Source organism: Thamnophis elegans, chromosome 5 (genome assembly GCF_009769535.1).
Source record: "Thamnophis elegans isolate rThaEle1 chromosome 5, rThaEle1.pri, whole genome shotgun sequence".
In the NCBI taxonomy this organism is placed as follows: Eukaryota; Metazoa; Chordata; class Lepidosauria; order Squamata; family Colubridae; genus Thamnophis; species Thamnophis elegans.
Genome location: NC_045545.1, coordinates 52,776,533 through 52,799,570, shown reverse-complemented (window position 1 = coordinate 52,799,570; position 23,038 = coordinate 52,776,533).

The window sequence follows — 23,038 nt, the reverse complement described above, 5'->3', positions numbered from 1 at the left end:
CCACAACTGCTTATAAGAATAAACGCAAACATATAAAATATGCAGAGCAGGTGGGAAAACAATGACTATATAAATAGGACTTGCAAATAAAAGATTACATTGTGTATGTTCCCAATTCCAAGGAATCAACCAGAGATCCCATCATCTAGAATACTCGGTCTATTCACTATGCTGTCTCATTTTTATATTTATACAAAGAGTTATTTACATTTCATAACCACCAAGTACTTTTATGGGATTGTGTTGCCATTTACTTCCTTTAAGGTATTAATTTTCCTAGCGGTTTCTCATTTTGTACACTTCTATAAACTTGGAAACGTCAACCATGGAGTCCCTGCTTGCCTGCTCATATCTGTGAGTAGCATTACTGGTTCAGTCAGTGACTTATAGGAAACCCAAGAATCGCACTTTGTTATCACAGTAACAGGATAACTTATTTGGTAGTGCTCACTAGTTTCTATACAAGATCAGTAATTCACTAAATAACAGAACAAAATAATAGAGTTGGAAGGGACCTTGGTGGTCTTCTAGTCCAACACTTCTATTCAGCCAGGAAAACCTATACCATTTCAGACCAATGGTTGTCTAATCTCTTCTTAAAAATTTCCAGTGTTGGAGCATTCACAACTTCTGGAGGCAAGTTGTTCCACTGATTAATTGTTATGTCAGGAAATTTCTCCTTAGTTCTAGGTTGCTTCTCTCCTTGATTAGTTTCCATCCATTGCTTCCTGTCCTACCTGTCAGGTGCTTTGGAGAATAGGTTTACCTCCCTCCTCTGCTTTCTGGCAACCCCTTAGATATTGAAACACTGCTATCATGTCACCCCCTAGTCCTTCTTTTCATTAAACTAAATGTTGGCGTAGTGAAAAGCAGCCCATAATGCAGAATGAGGTTTTGTGAAAGAGGTAATCACAGAGAGTGCTTATAGGACCCCTATTTTTTCAAAACAGTGCCAAATGATCCTTCGGCCATTTAGCACAGGAGAGCTTCAAATTGAATAAAGAGGGCCACACACATTGTCCTCCCTGCTTTCTCCTTCAGACTTCCAGGTCCAGTAAGTTCTCAACTTACAACCACAATTGATCCAAAAATTGCTAAATAAGGCACAATATGTTTTGCCCCAATTGTTAAGTAAATCTGGCTTCCCCATTGACTTTGCTTCAGTGGTGGGTTCCGGCCGGTATGCCTCGGTACGGGCGTACCAGTGCCTGCTGGGAACAGCAGGCAACATTCCAGTACGGTTCTTTGTAGGGCCCAACCACCCGCCCGCCCTCCTTACCTCTATTTGAGCCGACCGGAGCAGTTGCACACATGCACGCAGCATATGACACTCTGCTGAGCAGCTGGAGCATTAGGGGTGGTGGGTATGCATTTGCACACAGCACACGTGATGGATGCCCGGTCCCATCGCAGCGTACCAGTTGTGACAGGATCCGGAACCCACCACTGCTTTGCTTGTCAGAAATTTGCAAAAAAATGATCACATGGCCCTGGGACACTGCAGCCATCGTAAAAAGATGCCTGCTGCCAAGTGCCTGAATTATCATGTGACCATGGGGATGATGCAATGGTCATAAATTGAAAAATGATTGTAAGTTACTTGTTTTATTGCCGTAGCTTTTAACAGTCACTAAACAAATGGTTGTAAGTTAAGGACCAGCTGTTGCCTGAAACAAAGATGCTCCTGCATTAGCTTGAATGCAAGTAAAACTCTCCCAGTTTGCTTTATTAGGATCCTGATTACCAATCCTAGAAATAACTAACTTTTACAAACACTAATATACCATATTAAAATTTCAAAACCTCTATCTATCCCGGTGAACCGATATCAGTAGAAAGTAGGCATTTTCAACTTTATGCTTATATACCAGGGTTTATTCTTAATAGCTTCAGTGTTTAATTTTTTTAAAATAATATTGTCTTGAAGTGATTTAACCTGAAAATGTTACAAGATCCTATTACAGGCTCTATTATGCTACCAAGAGCAGTTCATCATGTCTCTGAAAAAGAAAACAGCCTTAAGGACAATACTCATACTTTCTATAAGTTATGTTGAATATTTTCACTAGTAACATCTGTTTCTTATAATATGCACTTTAACGGGAATGTAGAAATGAGAAATATGTGTCTTAAACAAATAAGCTAAAAAAGAATAAAATCTTGGCTAGGAATTGGTGGAGGTGGGTTTGGGAGATAACTGAATGGAAACCATTTTTTAAAAATGATATACAGTTAAGATACCAATTCATACAACAAATGTAGATCCAATGAGTTATTAAAGAGTTCATGATACTGGAAAATTATGTTAAAAGGCTAGGTTTTAGAGGAAATATCTGGTTTATCAGTGCAAAGTTAAGAACAATGGAATTTAAAGCACCAAAAGTTGACTTGGACATTTAAAAAAAATCAAGAAAATATTGACATGTATCTGATGATGCTGACAATTATCATTCCATTAAATATGTTTGTTTTAAAGGGAATAAAATGTGAAGTGGTGGCCTTTTTGCCCCCTTTCCCTCAAAGTTTACTTTAGGAAATAAATCCCAAAAGCAATTTTCCTACAAATTTCTGATCAGCTGTTGTTTTGGCCAGAAACCACAATTTCAGGAAATAGCTATGAGTATCTAGTGACAGGAGTATTAATCTTTGCTGAATACCGATGCATATTACAAAGCATTATAAACCATAAACAATACAGATCACTTTAGTCAGACTACAGTGATTAACAATCTATAAAAACTTATTTTTATAACAATAGATAAAAACATAGATTATCTTACAGTATATTCCACGTAGATGATATTCAAGTCCCATTGTTGCAAATAGTTCTAGACAAAAGATGTAAACAGTGCTCATTGGGATGAATGCAGCAGTCAGATTTACGGATGGATTTCAAAGAGTTGTGTACATATTTAGTGATACTGTAGAACAGCCTTAGACAAAATAAATTTATGTGATGATTTAGGACCGTTAAACATGCATTGTAAAAAATGTGTCTGAGCTCCAACCACCCACATTACTTAAGTATTATGATGATTAGATCAAATTAATGAAAGGTAAAATTAACCCAATACAAACCATAGAACAAATTGGGCTTTTTTTCCAGATGAATAGGACACATTGACCCAAATAAGGCACCAGAAAGTCTCTCTTCCCATGTAACAACATATTTGTTTCTTGGTGAGGTGATACCTTGATGATATTACTTCCAGATGCAGATAGGAGTTGTAAATGCTTTTTCTTAGAGAAAGGGCATCTTAACTTATTCTTTTCTTCATTGTTTTCTATCTGAAATACGTTTTCTTTATCTGTTGGGCAATACATAAATATGCAATACAGGTAGTCCTCGACATTCATTTAGTGACTGTTCAAAGTTACAACAGCACTGAAAAAATGACCATTTTTCACACTTACAACTGTTGCAGCATCCCCATGCTGACCATGAGGATTCAGCTGCTTGGCAACTAGTTCATATTTATGACGGTTGCCGTGTCCTGAGATCACATGTTCAGCTTTTGCGACCTTCTAACAAGCAAAGTCAATGGGGAATCCAGATTCACTTAGCAACCATGTTACTAACTTAACAAATGCAATGTTTCACTTAACAACTGATGCAAGAAAAGTCGTAAAAAGGGGCAAAACTCACAGCTAATGTTTCGCATAGCAACATAAATTTTGGGCTCAATTGTGGTCATAACTCGAGGACTACCTGTACTCATCTGCAGCTTAAAACAATGTGGTCCAAAAGAAAAGTATGAACAAGTCATTTAAAAGGACTCATATAGTAATATTACCGCCTAATTAAGGAATATTGAGATAAGCGTATATCGCATGGCTGAGCATTGATTTGTTGTTCTTTACTTTTAGCAGGAATATCAGAAACGTTTTAGTTAATATGCTCTGTTTACCTAAAGATTTTGATTATGAACTCTTGTGAATGAATATAATATTGACATAAGAAGTTTGAAACCAGGAAGCTTCTCCTCAGTATCCCTGCAATATGAAGAGACAATTTTTGCTCAACATTACAATTTCTTGGTTCCTAACAATGCCCCTGGCAATGAAGTCAGTGCACTATCCTTCCTACATAATTAAAAGGGATGAGAGAATCTTGTTGGATTGAAGTGAGATCCATTTAGTCTAAAGTGTTTTCTAAGAGGCCTGCTGCTGCTTCCCTACTGTTTGTCCCTGCAATCCTGATTGTGAAGTGGCAGTTCCATTTAACCTATAATGGCTAATAGCTGTTGATCCAATCTCCCCTGAATGTGCCTGTTTTTTTCTCCCCAAAAAGCCATCTAAAAGCCATTTTCAGGAATCTGCCTCTTTGCAAGGGCTTTTAAAGGACAGTCTCTTGAGAACCAAATCTTTTGTTCAGCCCCACCTTCCTCTCTTGCTTTGCTCTCTTATACGGGTATCTTTCTTTGGGTCAAGAAACTCAACCTTGCTCAGACATTCACTAAGTAGCATCAGTACTGTCCAGAGAGGGGGCAGGAAGAAAAAGGCTGCAGCACAACAAAGCACACAGCATTGCTTAGCAGGACTGGACGAAGCTTTGGCATTGCTTGATAGGAGGCATTTTGCTCTGAATTGACAATATGCCCTTTTGTTTTCTGCATCGGCAATTAAACTAATATTTCTAGAAAGGTGGAAGCAGCTATGGGCATCTGGAGGACGCATAATGAAATAAGTGTGACGTCGTCTCACAAATGCCGCAACTTATATACTTGTAGCAGAATAGAGGGTGGAAGTATGGAATGATGGTAATGATGTCACTCTGTGTCATTATTTCAGTATCCCTGTGGCTTCCTATGGAAGTGGATGGAAGCAGTCTAAGTGATACCTATATGCACCACAAATGGTATCTAAGAAATATTAAAAAGAACTGGAGAAAGTAACGTCTGATACTGCTGGTGCCCAAGGTTTTCCAATTAGGACAACATGCTTTGCCAAACTCAGTCAGCAGCTTACAATAACAATTGGTTTCCCTCTCATTGAATATCACTGACCCATTTGGAAAATGGGATGCTTTGGCCTTTCTGTTTCTCAAAAGATAAATGATCAAATTAGTTATATGCTGTTTGTAGACATAAAATAAACTTTGAGGTGTATCCGTACTCCTTCTGTGTTCTGCCTCCTGAGTATAGGTAGTCCTCCACTTACTACACAATTGAGCCCAACATTTCTGTTGCTAAGTGGGACAGTTTTGAAGTGCATTTTGCCCCATTTTATGACCTTTGTTGCCACAGTTGTTGAGTGAACCAATGAAGTTGTTAAGTTAGTAACATGTTTGTTAGGCGAATCTGTCTGTTCCCTTGACTTTGCTTATCAGAAGGTATCAAAAGGTGATCAGATGACCCTGGGACACCACAACCATCATAAATATGGACCAGTTGCTAAGCATCTGAATTTTGATCACATGAGCACAGGGTTGCTGCAGTGGTCATGTGAAAAATGATCATAAGTCACTTTTTTCAGTACGGTTGTAACTTCAAACAATCACTAAACAAATTGTTGTAAGTTGAAGACTACCTGTAATTTGTCTTAGCTAATAAAGGCTGCCTGAGGGCAATGTGTTGAGAGCTCCTAATTTTCCCTGTAATAGAGTGAAGAGTCCTCTTGCCTAGCAAGTCTTTTTATATTAGCTGCAGTAAAGAAATTTCAAAGAGAGAGGCTAGCAGTGCAATCTTTTAGTAGGATAGCAAGAATGACCAATTTGTTTCTCTTGAAAATTGGACTGCTTTTGGACTAATCAGTCAAAGCTTGCTTGCAGAAGTAAAAAAGTTAGAGTGAAATGTAGGAGAGTCACCCATTTGCTTTCTTTTTGAACCTTTCTTTTCTGGCAATCCCTTTTCTTTGAATTTTATTATAGCTAATAGCATCATCCCCAAACCTTTCAGAAGCAATTTTGAATGCTGCCCAACAATTATTTTCACCACTTTTGTGCTTGTAGTGTCTGATTAGATGCAACCTGATCAGTTCCCTCTCTAGCTGATCATGGAGGAGATCAAAAGTTGGTGCGCAACAGGTTTGTCTCCTGTTTATTATAGTGAAGAAAAAAGAAACTAAGGTTGTTCAATTTAAAGAAGTATGGTGAAAATACAGAAATGTGTGGTGGTGTTTTGACTTGAGCAGGGAAGAAGAGAACTGAGAAGTGGAATGAGGCAAAGGTTTTGCCAATGGGAAACCATCTGGTTCATAACTCTATCTTAAAGCCAGACGTTAATCAGGTCAACCACAACCAATCAGTTATCCAAGCCCAGTGGCATCATGGGAGGAACACAGTACTGCAAAATCAATCCAGATTAGCATAAGTACTACTTATGGAGGGCTCATGGAGGGTCTATTTCCATAATCACGCAGCATAATACATTGCACTTTCTAGCAGTATGAGTTGATTAGTAGAAGAAAGCTTTTAAAATTAGTCCAGGGGCTGCATGAAATGAGGCTGCATTTTCCTACAATCCCACAGCTACAGGCTGCCTATCCTCCACACAGGATTTTTCTAGAAACAATCCTCCCCCTCGGCAATCTTTTGCACAGTGTTTTGTAATAAGTAAAACCTCATATAAATTCAGTGTCATCTTTTCAGATGTTGGCATTCCCATGCAATATCTCATGAAATTTCAAAGATTTTTAAAAATATTTCATGGGGGCAGTGATGCTCTCTTGAGGATCTGGTGCCCCTCATGCACCATACAGCCCCTCACCCCACTTATTTTCTTCTAGCCTTCAAAACTTCCTTGGAGATGCTCTTTTGAAGGACCATTAGAATTAACATCTATGTAATATAAATATCTAAAGTCAGTGGGAATTGCCTCTGGAATTTGGGGGGGCAAATGCTGGAAAATTGTCAACATTTATCTTTTGACAATGCGATGTGGAAGCCAAAGACTCTACCTGGATATGGCAAACATCTGGGAAGTAGTAGGAAGATTATGGAGCAAGTGTTACCTGTCATTCTCCTGGGATATGATTTTCTAAAATATGCAAGCTCTCTGTTGTTGAACTATTCACATTTATGCACAACATAAATTGGTTCTGGTGCCTCTGGCATCTCAGCAATTTATCTAGCTGTCTGGGGATCTGGCCTACAGTAGCTCATAGTTTTCCTGAATAGTCTGTCATTGCATTTCAGTTCCTCTGTGATTTTTATTTTTCAGCAAGGCAGAGAGCCATCTAACTTCCTCTGTGGTATATAGTTCTCCTTGAATTATGAATGCTTAGCATTTTTGGCTTGGGTGGAATTCTGGTCTTATCTTGAAAAACAGTAAGATTCCTCCGGTGCCTATAGGGGCGCAACCTTTTTTTTTTTTTTGAATACTCATATTTTAGTCAAATCACGTGTGACACTCAAATGCTAAGAACATTTGCATTTATATGACAACACAGTCATTTTAGCTTTTGCTGTTATGGTAAAGGGCAGGTCGTAGAGCAAATTTATTTCAGGGTTTTTCAGGGTTTATTTAAGCCAGTGTGTTGAACTCACACAGAGTAGACCAAGAAGGGCATCCCCCCCCCGCTTTATCTGCAACACTTCACTTTGTGATAAAATCTTTTCCTTTTTTCCCAAGCAAAAAATAATAGGGAAAGAACTTTTAACTCTTATGAGTGATCTGATTTTGCAGAGATCTTCTGAAATTAAGTCAAGGGTTTTATGAAGTAGTCCAGGAGCCACAAATTGACTACGTCTGTGACGACATCTTATTTTGAGGGGGGGGGGGAACCTCCCAGACAGATAACCCTGATGGATCCACAGAGGATTTGAGAATCAGGTAAGAAGTAATTATTAGCTTCATTCATATGATATATGAATAAAGAAAGTATGAGCAGGTGGGGCAGGGAGGAGAGAGATGACAGTAATGTATTCCATTTGTAAGTTTCCTGCAATTTCCTTCATTTGTTCCTTTTTTGCTATTAAAAAATAACAATAGCAGCAACCACAATCAAAAAACCCTATTGAGGTGAAAAGGAGTCTGCACCTTATCTTTTCACGGATAAATGTATGTTTTCTTGGAAATAACTTTGTCTTCTTGGTCTGTTTTTCATTGATGCTTAGTGTTTTAATAGCAAATTTTAAAAATAAAATAAAGATAGAGTTGGCCTAATGATTCATCTATCTTAGTAAAAGGGGCTAGAGCTCAGTGGAAAGGCATAAGCTCCAAGTCATTGTTATTTTGAAGTACGAAAGATCTATTTTGAAAAAAAGAAACTAGAAGACGTCTGGAAAAAAAATTCCCTTGGATCTTCTTTGTATTTGGGAAAAACTCTATCCTGACAAATCATAGTTTTGGACTAGGTCTTCAGTCAAGATGATTCCAAAATGCCAACTGTTAAATAGGTTTATCTCATGAAGCTGGATCTGTCTTCCATTAAGGCTGTTGGCTTTTTTTGGGGGTGGTGGTGGCAAAACTGACACCTTTGGATTAACTAAGATGTAGCATAATTTATCTGTTTCCTCTTCCTCGTAATCTCCCCAGTTCAGTGCAAGGAAGAAAATAGAAATATACTGTATCTGTTTTTACCTTTATATCTGCACCTTGGGTTAAACTAATTTTGGCTTGAATTCTAGTAAATTTTAAAACTTTTTTCTATAGATTGAGGTTAAAAATAATTACTGTATTTCCCCAAAAATAAGACAGGGTTTTATTTTCTTTTGATCCCCAAAACAAGCGCTTGGCCTTATTTTCAGGGAAGTCTTATTATTTTTGAGGTGCAGGAGGTGGCGAGTGTGGTCACCTCATGGCTGCTGCTGTGTTGCAATATTTTCGGGGAGGGCTTATATTTGGGGGAGGGTTTATTTTAGTGCATGAACTCAAAAGCCCGATTGGGCTTATTATCCGGGGAGGTCTTATTTTCAGGGAAATAGGGTAGTTTGGCTTTGTAGTTAATTGAAAATGTAAATAAGAAGTCAATATTTTGTCCTAACAGCCATGCCATAAGCAGGTTAGGAAAGGGGAAGGAAGTAAAACTTATGTCGTATAAATATAATCCATTATTTATTGTTGCAGTTGAATGCCAAATAGGTTTGTGAAATTCTTAACTTTTTTGAACTCTTTTGAATCTTTCTGTCTGGATACCCACTGTATATCATTCTAATCTTTTCTATCATTTAGTATAGCTTTCAATTACAAACCCTGGGAGCACAGCATTATTAAAACTTGTTAACTCAAACATTTACTGGGCTGCAATTTATAGGCATTGTTTATTGTTCAAAATAATTTGTTGCATGTAACAAGTTACAAAGTACATATTTTGTACTTGTTTCTAAATCAATGGCAATTGCTAGTGCAACTTGTTGAAAACCTCTGGGTCCCCTTGCTTAGAGAAAAGGAATCTTATTTTGCTATGGATATTTTGCTATGGATATTCAGTCTGTTGCCTCCTTGTTGTAACTGAGCTCTGGTATTAGACATGCTCTTATATCAGCTCTAAGAAGATAGTTTTGTTAAAGGTTTCTAATGCTATTAATCTTGGGCAACTTTTCAACTGTTAATTATATTGATTATACATTTTGTAATCTGATAAAGCAGCACAAAGCTTCTGATTACCCAGCATATTATTGACATGATTTAATGAAAATGGGGATTAACTGGGTTATCTTTAGCAATGCATGGCACTGAATCCAACATTTGATTGAAAACATCCCCAAAGCACATTTTCTTATGAATTTTTCAAATCCTATCTTGATTGTGAAGTTTGCTGTATAACATTGGCTCACTCATGATCTCTCAGTCTACTTGAGGAGGTTCAAAAGATAACACAGGAAAAGGTTAAAGAATTATATAGCCTAAGTAGAGAAAAGGCAGACTATATACTATTTTTAAAAGGGATTTTTTTACATATTCTTTTTATGCATCATTCATTCCAATGAGAATGGGGATTAAAGTTTCATGGAAAAGCTTAAACTTGACCAAAAGTTGTTCCAGAATGTGCTGAAATGCTGAGTAAAATCTTGTTTCTAAAGCTATTGATTTTGTTGGGTAGCTTGTTCTTCACTAATCTGCATGGCTCGGATTGAATTTATAGCATGTGTGATCTCTATATTGTAGCTTGCATTATTAAAATATGTAGCAATAATACATACTTGATGATCAGACAGATCTCCTTAGTTTTGATGAACTGTCAGAAGGCAATCCTGAAGATCTAACTTAGCATTTTTGCCCAGTTTTCATCAGATGTGGTATGCTCTTCTTTTTCTCCCTTTATTGAAAACTTTATTTGTACCTATAAATATATTAAATGATGTTTATGATGACATTATTTAGATCATCTGAATAATGGTCTAAAATTGCTATTTAAAGAAACTCTTTCCTTAAATGTAAATACAAATAAGTGAACTAAATTTAAAACCTAGAACTAAAGCACACCCATTTGATAGTGAGTAACTACTGTACATGCAGCTACAGATGCTCTTCTCAAATAATAATATTGAAAAGATAGTAGAGGATTATAATCCAGAAATGACTTTTTCTAGCAGTGTCATCTTGTTTGAACTGTATGCCTACATCTCCCTTCATCTTTATTTATTTTTCCCTATCCAAAAATGATTGTGTGGGTTTGACATTTTGATGCACTGGTGGATGGATTGGGTTCACTTTGAAATGCCCTTGATAATGATTGAAGTGGACATAGCCCATCCCCAGAGACCTCAACATCAGGCTAGCAAAGAGGGGCAGGGGAGGTGAAAGCTTGTTGTGCCTCAACCCACCAATTAGTTCAACGGAAGTGGAAACTGCAAGAATAATCTGTGATGGACTAAGGGTTCCTGGCCATTATTCCTGCTGACAGCCTGTCCTGTTTGATCCATCATTTAGCCTGCTGCTCCTTGAAAGTGAAAGTGCCAATGCTTTATCTATTCAGGGAGACATCTTCCTGCAACAAGAGATTTCATTTGGCTCTAATTTTTGGCATGAAATTTAGCAACAGTCAAAGCACAGCCTTTAGTTAAATAAACCAAACAGAAAAAAAGTAAAGTTTTTCAGAAATCTTTTACTGGTTCAGAGATATTTTAGCATGTGGTCAGTAAGAAGAGAACATTGCTGCTGGAATGCTTATTAAGCAACACTCCTGGGGATATTAGGTGGTTATCTAAGGTGCAAAGTTAAGAAGAACATCAATTTTTAAGGAAAACAAAATAAAACTTTTGGTATATTTATTAATAAACACTAAAGTGCTAATTTTCATTTGAAGCAAAAGGGAAGAATGTTTTTGGCCAGAGTTCAATTTATAGTGCACCTTATTGGTCTGGGCCCCGCTTATCTATGAGACAGAGGAGATAGCTCAGAAAAATGTTAATATGTCAAAACTATGCTTTTATAAGGTGGATGATGTGGGATGCCTCAAGTTCTTCTATGAATTATAGTGTCTTGGCCTTAAAAGAGTATCTTACTGAGTTGGAGGAAGAAGCATCTTTAGCCATATTCTGGCATATCTATAGCCTTGCTTTTATCAACACTGTATCATCTTTGGTGGCGACCATGGATTAGGAGTGAAAGGTGCTTAGAGGGAGTGGATTCGTTATTTGCATTTTTTAAAAATGCAGTTCATATGACATGTAAACAAGTGAGTGCTAGCAGAAAGATCTGAAAGAGATTTAGAAATCTATAAATGAAGTGGTGAGAATTTGGGTATATTACAGTATTAGAAAATGGTTCTAGATCATGCATTGATGATTATTTAGGAGATTAACTATCAAAATATAGGATGTGAAATACTTTTTGGACAATACAGAACCTGAGAACAAATAGCCACTCATCACACTTAACAATTTAGAGGGAAAATCCTTAGCATTAGTTGGGCAATGGATCTGCAAGGGATACCAGTGGTCTAAGCAGAAGTATGCTTAGAGAAGCCATAGGTGAATGGAATGATACAGATATCAGAGACTTCATCTGGGTTCAACTCCCCATCGAATTACTAAAACTAGTAACCTAAGCTTGTTAGTTTTTCATACTAACCTATTCCTTATATCCTATATCAGAAAAATATGGGACAAACTCAGGTGTAGCAGGGCATTCCACCATTTGATAGAAGCATATGTTGGTTACATTAGTTTATTCACAATTATAAAATACATAGTCAAAATCCATGTATTTATTAGACAGTTAACTATTAAACTACATTAAACTACTGAACTTTGACATTTACCTCTCAAGTATTTTATGTTTGTATGTGTAAGTGCATGGAAGAGAACTGACTCCTTTACTGAAAAGGATAGAAGAAACAGAGAAAAAGATATGTCAAGGCCAAAGCAAGAAACAAGAGCAAAAAAAAATCCCATTACAATAAAATAAAGAAGGATTTCTTTTATATTTCTCTATTTGGTCAATCCTTAGGAAATTCTTTCCATCCTTTGTTGTTGTTTGATTATGCATTCCATTGTTATTTTAGTAAAGATACTTTAAGCAATGTGATGACGCACAAAACTCCTGGTGTCCATGGTGAACATTTGCACCTGTTTTGTATATAGAAATTTTATCTATCAAACATTTAAAGGCAGTGTTCCTCAGCCTACTGTACTGCTGTCCAAAAGTGTTAGACTTCAATTTCATAATGCCCAATGGTGTAGAAGTTCCAATAGAAGAGAAGATAGATAGCTCAGGTTTGTGCTGTGAAGTCCTTAATGTTCTGAGCTTGGTTGTTTATTTCTAGATGATTCATTACCCAACTAGGTAAGATAATCAGTTTTTATATACAGTCTCAAGCGTTGGTGAGGATATGGTTTTCTCCTTGATATTACTAGATAAAGATATTGTTTTGTGCTTGCTTGTTTTGTTTGCCCAGTGTTAAACCTTGCTTATCTGGGTGTTGGCATCTGGAGAGGAAATACTCTGGTCCACATTGAATGAATTGAATTGAATTATTATATTTCTATGCCGCCCTTTTCCCCAAGGGACTCAGGGCGGCTCACAATCCAAGTCGGGGGGGGGGGTACAAATAAGGAATAAAAAGATGAACAGAACAATACACAATTTTAAAAGCACACAACAACCATACCATTCGAGGGGGGACAAAAGCTCATTAGTCCCAGGCCTGTCAGAACAGCCAGGTTTTAAGGGGCTTTGCGGAAGGCCTGGAGGGTGGTGAGGGTTCGAATCTCCACGGGAGCTCGTTCCAGAGGGGCCGGAGCAGCCACAGAGAAGGCTCTCCTCCAGGTGGTCACCAGTCGGTATTGGCCAGCGGATGGAATTCGGAGGAGGCCTAATCTGTGGGATCTAATCGGTCTATTGGAGGTAATTGGCAGCAGGCGGTCTCTCAAGTACCCAGGTCCAATTCCATGAAGGGCTTTATAAGTGACGACTAGCGCCTTGAAGCGTATCTGAAGACCAATAGGCAGCCAGTGCAGCTCGCGGAGGATAGGTGTAACGTGGGTGAACCGAGGTGCACCCACGATCGCTCGCGTGGCTGCATTCTGGACAAGCTGAAGTCTCCGAATGCTCTTCAAGGGCTGCCCCATGTAGAGCATGTTGCAGTAGTCCAGTCTTGAGGTCACAAGGGCACGAGTGACTGTTGTGGGGCCTCCGGTTCAGGTAGGGGACGCAACTGGTGCACCAGGCGAACCTGGGCAAATGCCCCCCTGGTCACAGCCGACATTCTTCTTTCTTGGCTTTTTAATTGTTTCTTTTGAATGGTGTATAAATATGGTTTATTTTTATGTGCCTATTGATGACTTATTTGTCTGTCAGGTTTCTAGAAATTCCACAGCATCTTTGGATTTAATTTGGTTTAGTATGCTTAGAGTTTACCAATTGTTTATGGTTGAGTTTGCCCATGTGTTATGAGATAAAGGAGTTTTCATTGTAACCTGTGACTACTACTTGCTACATGCACTCTGCTACATGCACTCTGCCTACATACTGTAGTGGCGGTTATAGTTCTTACACCATATGTTGTATCTGACTATAACTACTGTAGACTTACCATATCTGCAGGACTTGGCCTGATCATAGGGTGGCAGCAGGATTAGATCTTGCAGTTTCTATTTGCTACCTTCCTTCCAGATTTTTGTAGCTGAGCTCTGGTAACACCAGATTGAGAAAGGTTGTTTAAAGGCACCCTTATGATAAAAAGTGGATGAGATAGTACATTGTTTCACAAGAGTATCAGTATTCCTTAATCAAGTCCTTCCTGCACTTTCCTTGAATCACAGGTAAAACGAAATAGACAGGGCTCAATCAAATTTGGCAATGATTTTGGGAAATAAAAAGAGACAGCTGGGCACAATTAGAAAATTATCCAAGAGATATCCAGAAGGATTGAATAGTAATGAGAGCCTGGAGATAAAAACATCAATGATACTCTGCTTTTGGAAAGTATAGGAAAGAAAGTTGTGCAAAATGAGGTAGGGTGATACCAATGTATGTTTCTCGCCAGCACATCTAAAACCATCTCACTTCTTTTCTTTTTTAATATAACATATATTTTAAGAATTTTAATTACAATAGTAAAAACTAATACCAACCAAAACTGGAAAAAAGAAAAGAGAATGGAAAAAAAGAATAAATGAAATTTTAAACATTTAGCAATTGTCTTTTGTGAGTTTCAGCACCTATACAATAAGGAAAAGAAATTTATGAAGAAGTGACTTCTAACCTTCATTACATGTAGAGTAACTCTTCACCCCCTATAAGGTTAAAAACAAATATCTTTTCATCCAATATTCCTTCTCTTAACTATAAGAAAATCCATAAAACATTTATTTTTCAATCCTAGTGTCAGCAGAAAATCCATAAAAGGTTGCCACAACATTACAAAAACGGGTCTTATTTTAAACTTGATGAAATAAACCAACTTTATATGCCTTCCTTTTATTTCTAACAGTCTTAATTCAATTAGATATCATTGTAGGATTTGATTTCTCATTCCAAAGGTCATTGGCTTTGTTTTCACAGAGATGTCTTCAATTGAACATACCTCCACCTGAAGTCTCTAGTCCACTCCTTTTCTAAAAAGTTGCCTACTTTTCTTTTTGTCCTGTAAACAGACTAGCCCTGTGAATAGGAGAAGTAGGAGTGAGCTGATTCATATTTGCAGATCAAACTTTTTTGTAATTTTTTGCTTGATTATGGTGGATATGAAAAAATCCATTTGGGATGATACAAAGAAATATTAAAATATATCTGCAGTGAGCCATTGAAATGTATGTATTATCAACTTGAAGTTGTCAGATACACAGTAATTAGCTCTTCCAAAGAAGCAGCTAAATGAATAAAATTATTCCAACCTTTGTATTTAAAATATATATAAAATGTGATACACCAGTCTCAACAAGGCATTTGTCGAAGTGCCTCATGGAGGCAGAGAGTTCTATTTTAATGCTTCTATTAGTTTAATCAATATCATTTGACCACCTTTGTGAAAAAAACACTTTTCTCAAGTAGAATGTTGTGCTGTTTTAATAGCAAAGGGTTTCTTTTCTTCACTGAATTTCAAGAGGCTTTTAAAACAAAGCACCTCACTGAATCTTTGTGTATCTCTATGTGTGATAACTGGAGTTACTGGGTGCCTCATACTCTCTTGTTGCAGACATCACCTGCACCTACTGCAATCTCATTAGTAGTTTTTTTAACTACACTGTCATCCAACATTACAGTTGGTTCCCTTGTTAGTTTCCTCTTTCTGACATCATTCATTATAGATTTATATTGTTGGTTCTAATGTGTTTAATGACACTTCCTCAAAATGCTTTTCTATTGTTTTTGTTTCAGTTGCATTCCTTATTTTCTTATGCTTCTTTTGTGAATTTTGTTTCTTTTGATTTTTTCATTGACGGAAGAAAGTGTAATATTAGATAGCTAAGGACTACTCAATGAAAAGATTTTGTATTATTAAAATCTACAGGCAGGTAAACTATTGCTGAAGATCTTGCAGAATTCTGCATAATGTGTGCCTTTTGGTTTCATCTGGCCATTCTGGTGGTCTAAAGTCCATGGCTTTGTGGCTTAATACATTGCAGCTTGAAATAAAATTTTATTGGAATCTGCTTTACTTTGTAATGGGCAAAGTATCTTATGTTCTGGAAACCATTGGCTTAGTATTTGACACTAACATTAATATTAATGCTAATTTTTAGACACTAATGTAATAAAAATTACTCTAAATCAAGGTAAGTCTAGATTTAACAGTTTTGCTAATCCAGGAATGGATAGAAGATGAGTCAGGTGTGCCTGTACGATGATGAACTGGTACATTTACATAGCATTGGTTTTCCCATTTCCTTTACACACCTATTTGAGAATTGCTTTTGAAGGTCTGCATGCCTGCTGAGTTCAGCATGATTGTAGGGCTGTTTCCTCCAAACAATGTGTGGCAAACATTTGCTGTTCAAATTACCTACACTACGCAAGTTGGCAAGACTCAGTTTGTCCTCAGATCTTGACACTTGATAGTCTATTAAGCAAGCAATATATGTTCTATTGGGTAATGAATAATTTGCAGCAGACTTTGAGTTGGCCACTGTTGCTCACCAGTTTTTTTCCACTCAGTCTCAAGAAAATACGGTATATTGGGTAGGTGTTGGAAATTTATGTATTTATTTAAAACATTTACATAGCCACCCATCTTATACCAAAACCTTGGGAGCTCCCATTCAAGGAATGAGATAACAACTAACTGGGTTATAATCCTTCAATCCCTATTATCATCTAGGGCCCAATAGTTAGTTTATACAGCAAAGCAACAGTTCATGTGGTCGGTCTGCAGCAATGGCATGGCAATTCCATTTTTACATCTCTCACTGACCAGAATTCAGGGGCTAATAACTATTGATAGCTCTGAAGACTAGGATCAGTAGCTCACAGAGTGGTAGGGATTAGATCAAGTGTTTCTCAACCTTAGCCACTTTAAAATGTGTGGACTTGAACTCCCAGAATTTTCTAGCCAGCTTTGGTTCCTGTGTTAACAGTTGAAGAGGTTGAGAAAACTGGATTGATTGATTTGTGGTTATGTACTAATGTATAGGCCAACCTGTATTGGTGGTAAAATGTTTCTATACAAGATATTGGAAAGACAGTGGTGTCATTTTAATATTACTTTGGATACAATTGTGGTTTTTTTTAATTCCTTGGTAGGATGGCTGGGTCAAGGAGAGAAAGAGAGAGGGGGGGAGAGGGAGAGGGAGACAGAGGGTGGTGGTGGTAAACATTCCTATATAGGGATTTCCTAAAACAGATATCTTTTTTAACTTCTCACGTATGGTAAGTCAGATACATGAGATTGGCTTTGAAACTGTCATACTGCATGCTGCACACATGTTGGGATATGTTTATTAATGCTAGCAAGATATGTTAGCATAATATTTGAGACCTCAGAAAAACTCATTGCATTAAGATTAGAATGCAAGATTAGAATGCAAGATTATAAGATAATTTAATTTTAGAACTGTTTCCAACAGTATTTTTTAAAAAAAACTTATTTACATATACCATCAAAGTTATGAGAGGCAGTTTTGTGTAATGGTTGAAGATACCAAGCTGGAAACAGATATATTATGAGTTCTTAGGCATGAAGCCAAATGGGTGGATTTGAGCTAGTCAATTTCCCTCAATTTTAGGAAAAAAGCAATAGCAAACTCCTTCCGAAAATGCAGCCAAGATTTTTCCAAGAGTCAAAACTAACTGAAAGCTACCAAAATAGATATGGTATGATATTCTTTGAATATTTTAAATTCTATATTTATACATATACATTTAATTGACAATTTAGACTTCAGTGTTTTGATTACATTTAAATGCTATTTTGCCTTCTGAATTTTTAATTCAGTCAACTGTTCACCATCCTAATGAAACTACAGTGAATACATTTTTCAGATAAATATTAGATTACCTTCACTGTTACATATCACATTCGTCATTTGAGATTATCAAGTATGGTTCTGCTACACGCATTGAGAACTGAGGAATGCCAGCAGGAGATTGGATTTTTTAATTGTAGAGATGGTGTTGTTTTCCCTGAAGTGATGTTTAATATTATTCATTATTATTCATTTTCTCTTGTTTTTATAAGGTGTTTATTAATTTATTGTACTTCACCTAGAGTTGCTTTGGCAATCATGGCAATTTATACTTTGTATAAATATGGTGGCTACTCCTGGGGAGTAACTTTGGGGAATGTAGTACATACTGACATACCCATCATACTATTCTTTTTTGGGGCAAGCATTCTTAATGCAAATAGAATATGTGAGTAAGAAATAGTAAGCAAAAAAAGTAAAATGTAAAATGAAAGAAATTTAAATTTAATTTACCCAAATAACACTCACTATATCTCCTCGTGCCTTTGTATCTTGCTTGTCCAAGTGCACTATTCCATTAACTGCCTTTTGTTCTTTAAACTTCTTACCGATTCTCTTTTTAAGGACCTTATCACCTCCGTCCAACCATAACTTTCTCTGAATCCACTCACTCTTCTTTCATTATTTGTTTTGCAATTCAAAATATTATTCTCTATATGGCTAAACTATTTCAATGTATTTATTTTGTATTGATTACTCACTCTGAAATTCAGTTCATGTTCATTTAGCATGCATACGTTCTTGAACTTATCTCTTCTTATTTTATCACACATACACTCTTTCTCATTCAGGTTTATACTTCTAACATGCCTAGCTCTCAATTCCATATAGCACTTAGCAAAACATACTTTATATATAGTCATTTTCATTAAGTTAAAAGTCACTCTTTGCAATGAATGACTTAATGCCCAACACCTTTTTGTCAGTAGTTGCATGTTTTAAAACTTCTCCATACATTTTTAATAAACATTTCATCTATGTAGTGGGTTGCTGCCAGTTCTAACCTCTTCAAGATGAAGAGTGAGAGGTGGAATTCTGGGAGTTGAAGTCCACAAGTCTTAAAGCTATCAAGTTTGAACACCCCTGGGGTTTTTTCCTAAAGGGTTAGGAGTGCAATGGTCTTGTAACTTGACAGCTTTAAGACTTGCACACTTCAATGCCAGAGTTCCTGAGCCAACATGACTGGAGGAGGAATTCTGGGAGTTGAAGTCCACAAGTCTTAAAGCTGTCAAGTTTGAACACCCCTGGGGATATTTTTCTAAAGGGTTAGGGGTGCAATGGTCTTGCAACTTGACAGCTTTAAGACTTGTATGCTTCAAATACCAGAGTTTCTGAGGCAACATTTTGGTTGCTAAGCAAGAACGTTGTTAAGTGAGTTTTCACCACATTTTACAAGTTGGCCATGCCCACCCAATCACATGGCCGGCAAGCCACTCCCACCCGGTCACATGGCTGGCAAGCCACTTCCACAAAGCAGGCCACACCTACAGAAGAGGTTCTAAAAATTTTTGAAACCCATCACTGTATGTAGTATAGATTAATTTACTTCCTCTATTTTTTGCTGTTTATTTATAACGCCTACATTTACTTAGTTTTTCCTGTCATACATAATAGCTTGGGTTTTGATATATTCAGTTTCAGAGCTACACTCCTTGTTGCCTCCTACAGTCTATGTAACATTTAGTTGTGTATTAATTTAATGTGATATATATGTTTAACGCTAACCCATGGTGATTCTCGGCAGCTTTAGCTTTATGCTTGATTGTAAACTATTCAGAGATGTTTGGCTTTGGGGTGGTATAAAAATGTTAACAAATAAATAATTAAATATTTGTGAACTAGGCCACCAGGGTTTGGTTAAGAAACTATGATTAAGAAGATCTAGTTTAACATAATATACAAACCCTGCTTGTGTTTGGTAAATTAAGGATAGATGAAAAACTGCATGTAATTGAGAATCAAAATAGATGGACTTTTGGCCAAGTTTTTAAAAATTAAATTGCTCCTGTTCATGGACAAACTTCGTTGTGTTTGTCATGAAGACAGCTATTAGTGAACGAGGTTGTAATTTGGAAGACAGTCTCTGTAATGTTAAGCCAAAGGTTTGACATACTTTTTTTCAACAGTTGCATTAATTAATTTTTCATTTCTTAAAGTTAAATGTCTTAATTCATTTCTTGATGCATTAAATTGATGCTTCTTCAGTACTATGAAAATATCAGTATTACATAGCTGCGTTTTTAGCTGCTTTTGTTAAGACAGCATTTGGTCTATAGCAATTGCTGCTTTTTCACCATTCTCTTGCCAAACCATGAAGATAGCTGCCATTTGAGATTACTTCTTGCTGAGATGGCTTCTTACTCATTTCAGTAGTGATGAAACTCTGTCTTTCTAGTTGGTATCATACATGCTCCACAGAGGAATGGCCTCTTCTTCAAATCTAATTTAGGTTTTTAATTAGAGATACTGAGATTGTATCAAGCTAGAAGTTTTAATTTATTCAATGCTGGATGCTACATGCACTTGATTTAACATTAATCAAGAGTTCCATTATTTCTTTGTTTGTTTTGCAAAAAAAAAAAAGGTTTTATGAAGCATCATGGAGATATTCCATAAACAGGATTAGGAGAGTATAGTTAACATAGAAGTGCTATTTTTATGATCACGTGACATTTCAAAAATATCCCTCTGCAAAGATTGATTTGTGAATTCTCTTAGGTTTATACCTATTTTGGGATGCTTTAAGTGTGCATCTGAATAAGGTGATATTCAGTAAGGAACTAAGATCCTCTAGAATTTTCATAAGAACATATAACAACATAAGGCCCACCTTTATTTAGCACTTTATTTGTCATGGTGGAATACCCACAAGCAAGAGGTGGAGTCATATTCTTTCCTTAGCACTGATCTCCTGTAACCACTGGTGGGATTCAGTCAGTTCGCGCCACTTCGGGAGAGCAGTTTGATGAACTGTTGGTTTGAAGAAATCATTAGGACAGAAAACCGGTTGTTAAATTATTTTAATCCCACCATTGCCTGTAACTAGGATTTGGAGCTCCACTAATTTTAAACTAGAAGTAATGTTGGGACCAGTAGCCATTGACCAACCTATCTTCCATTAGTAACCCTTTTAAAGCCACCCAAGTTAGCAGCCATCATATGTATTGTATGCTACGTTATTATGAGAACTTTGGAATGCTAAAATAGAGCCATATGAAGTGTAACTGTAATTCTGCCTACTAGTTCCTAAATTGTCTGCACTAAATTTTAAAAAAGCACTGACGCTATTCAAACACACAGAACATGCACAAGTGACAGCAATCCTTGAATTTATATACATATCCTCTTCCCCTGAGTCAACCACAAGAAGCAGATTGGAAATTCATAATCTATTTATTCATTTTGTTTCAAGCAAGCCAGGATCAAATGTCACTGTAGGAAGAGGAGGAGCACAGATGTCTGAAGATTACTCATACTCTTGCCTTACTGTCAATTATAGTTGGTTTTGCATCTGAACCAAGCCTTTGTTGATGCTACTTGTTCAATCATGGCCAATTGTCAACAATTCTCTGGACAAGCGCTGTCACATTTTCTGACCACGTATGGCTTCTTTCAGTTGTTTCAAGTTTGGCTGATGTCAGCTTTGATGTGTCCATATTTTTGGTAGCTTCATTTTCTTTTACTGTTGACCATTCCGAGTATAAGTGCCTTTTCCAGTGAGTTTGATTGTCTGTCATGGCCGAAATAAGTAAGGTGGGATTTTGTGACTTTTGCCTTCCAGTGAAATGTCTTGTTTTATATGCTCCACTACTTGCTTGTCATCTTTGCTGTCCAAGGAATGTGCAGATTTAAATGTACTGATAAACCAGAATCATTATGTACAGAAGACAAGGCAAACTTGTACTTCTGAATTATTTGTCTCTTTCTCTTCTGCACATATGCAAGTAATATATCTCTTCCTATAACTAGTGTTGATTGAATATGAAAAGCTGATATAAATCAAGCTAGCTAACCAATGTCTTGACAAAATATTTTGTGGGATATTGATAAAAATGATCAATGATAAAGAGATAAAGGAGACTATATAAAGTGGTTTAAGTACTAGAAATGCTGAATTATTTCATTTGTCCATTTAATACTAGCTGTAAACACTGGTTTAAGCTGGGCAAGATGCCAGTCTTTTCTGTCAATACTTTCTTTCACTCCCTGCTGGCAGTGATTTTTTTGGGTCCCGTTAAGTTTCCTATTCTCACATCTTTTACTTCCTGCCAAGAACATATCCTGTGTTTAGGAGCTATCCAAGTCTCAATATCCAAAGCCATGTCCGGTCAGGGATTGGGTGCCCTTGGGGGGATCGCTAGGAAGGAAATTTCTTTCTGAATATTCAAAATGTCACTGTAGGGCATTCAAGAGATGCTCTGCCCAATATACAAATGCTCTGGTGGAATCCAAGCTCTTTAAATGCCATGGAATGTTAAGCTAGTTGTTGAATTTGCTGGAATTTGGCCCAATTTCCATTATCTTGTGCAGATAATTCTGTATGTTTGGAAGTTACATCTAATCAGATGTTTGCCTGAAGAAAAAGGAAACAATATTGTTTTTGAAAGCTACTTTTCAATAGATATTTATTTCCTTTTTTTTTTTTTTTGCTTTTTGTGTTCTCCTAATATTTGAATGCTGCTTGTTCCTGTTAAGTCATTTGCCGAAGGTCATATTTTTACACATGAGAACCCTGCTAAGTGGTAGAGACAGATTTTATTTCATGTTCTCTTTTTACCATCCATTTTAATCAAATGCTATTGATTATTTTAAAAGTATTTATTAACGTTTAAAGACTTGATTTTAGTCTGGAGAATCAGCAGATAAATGTTTTAATAGTGAAATAAATATACTGCCCTCGAGAAATAATTGCATGTGCTCAGAAATGAAGGAGAATTGCTAGGGCAGGATTTCTTCCCTTAATAGCACTCTTTTGCCATCTATGGACATGATGCCATCTGAGTGCTGTAGGAATATGACATTGTTACACCAGCTTTGCTCCTTTCAGATGAAAACATCTTTGCATAAAAAAGAACAACTAAATATTGAGCATTAATTGCACTAAATTAGAAAGCCTCTGCAAACATAATTGCAAAACATGGATCTGTATCTTTTTCTTCTGCTAGATATCCATTAATTATGTTTATGGAATGTTAATGACTGCAAGGAAGTTGAACATCAGATAAAGGGAAATTAAATGTTTATAAT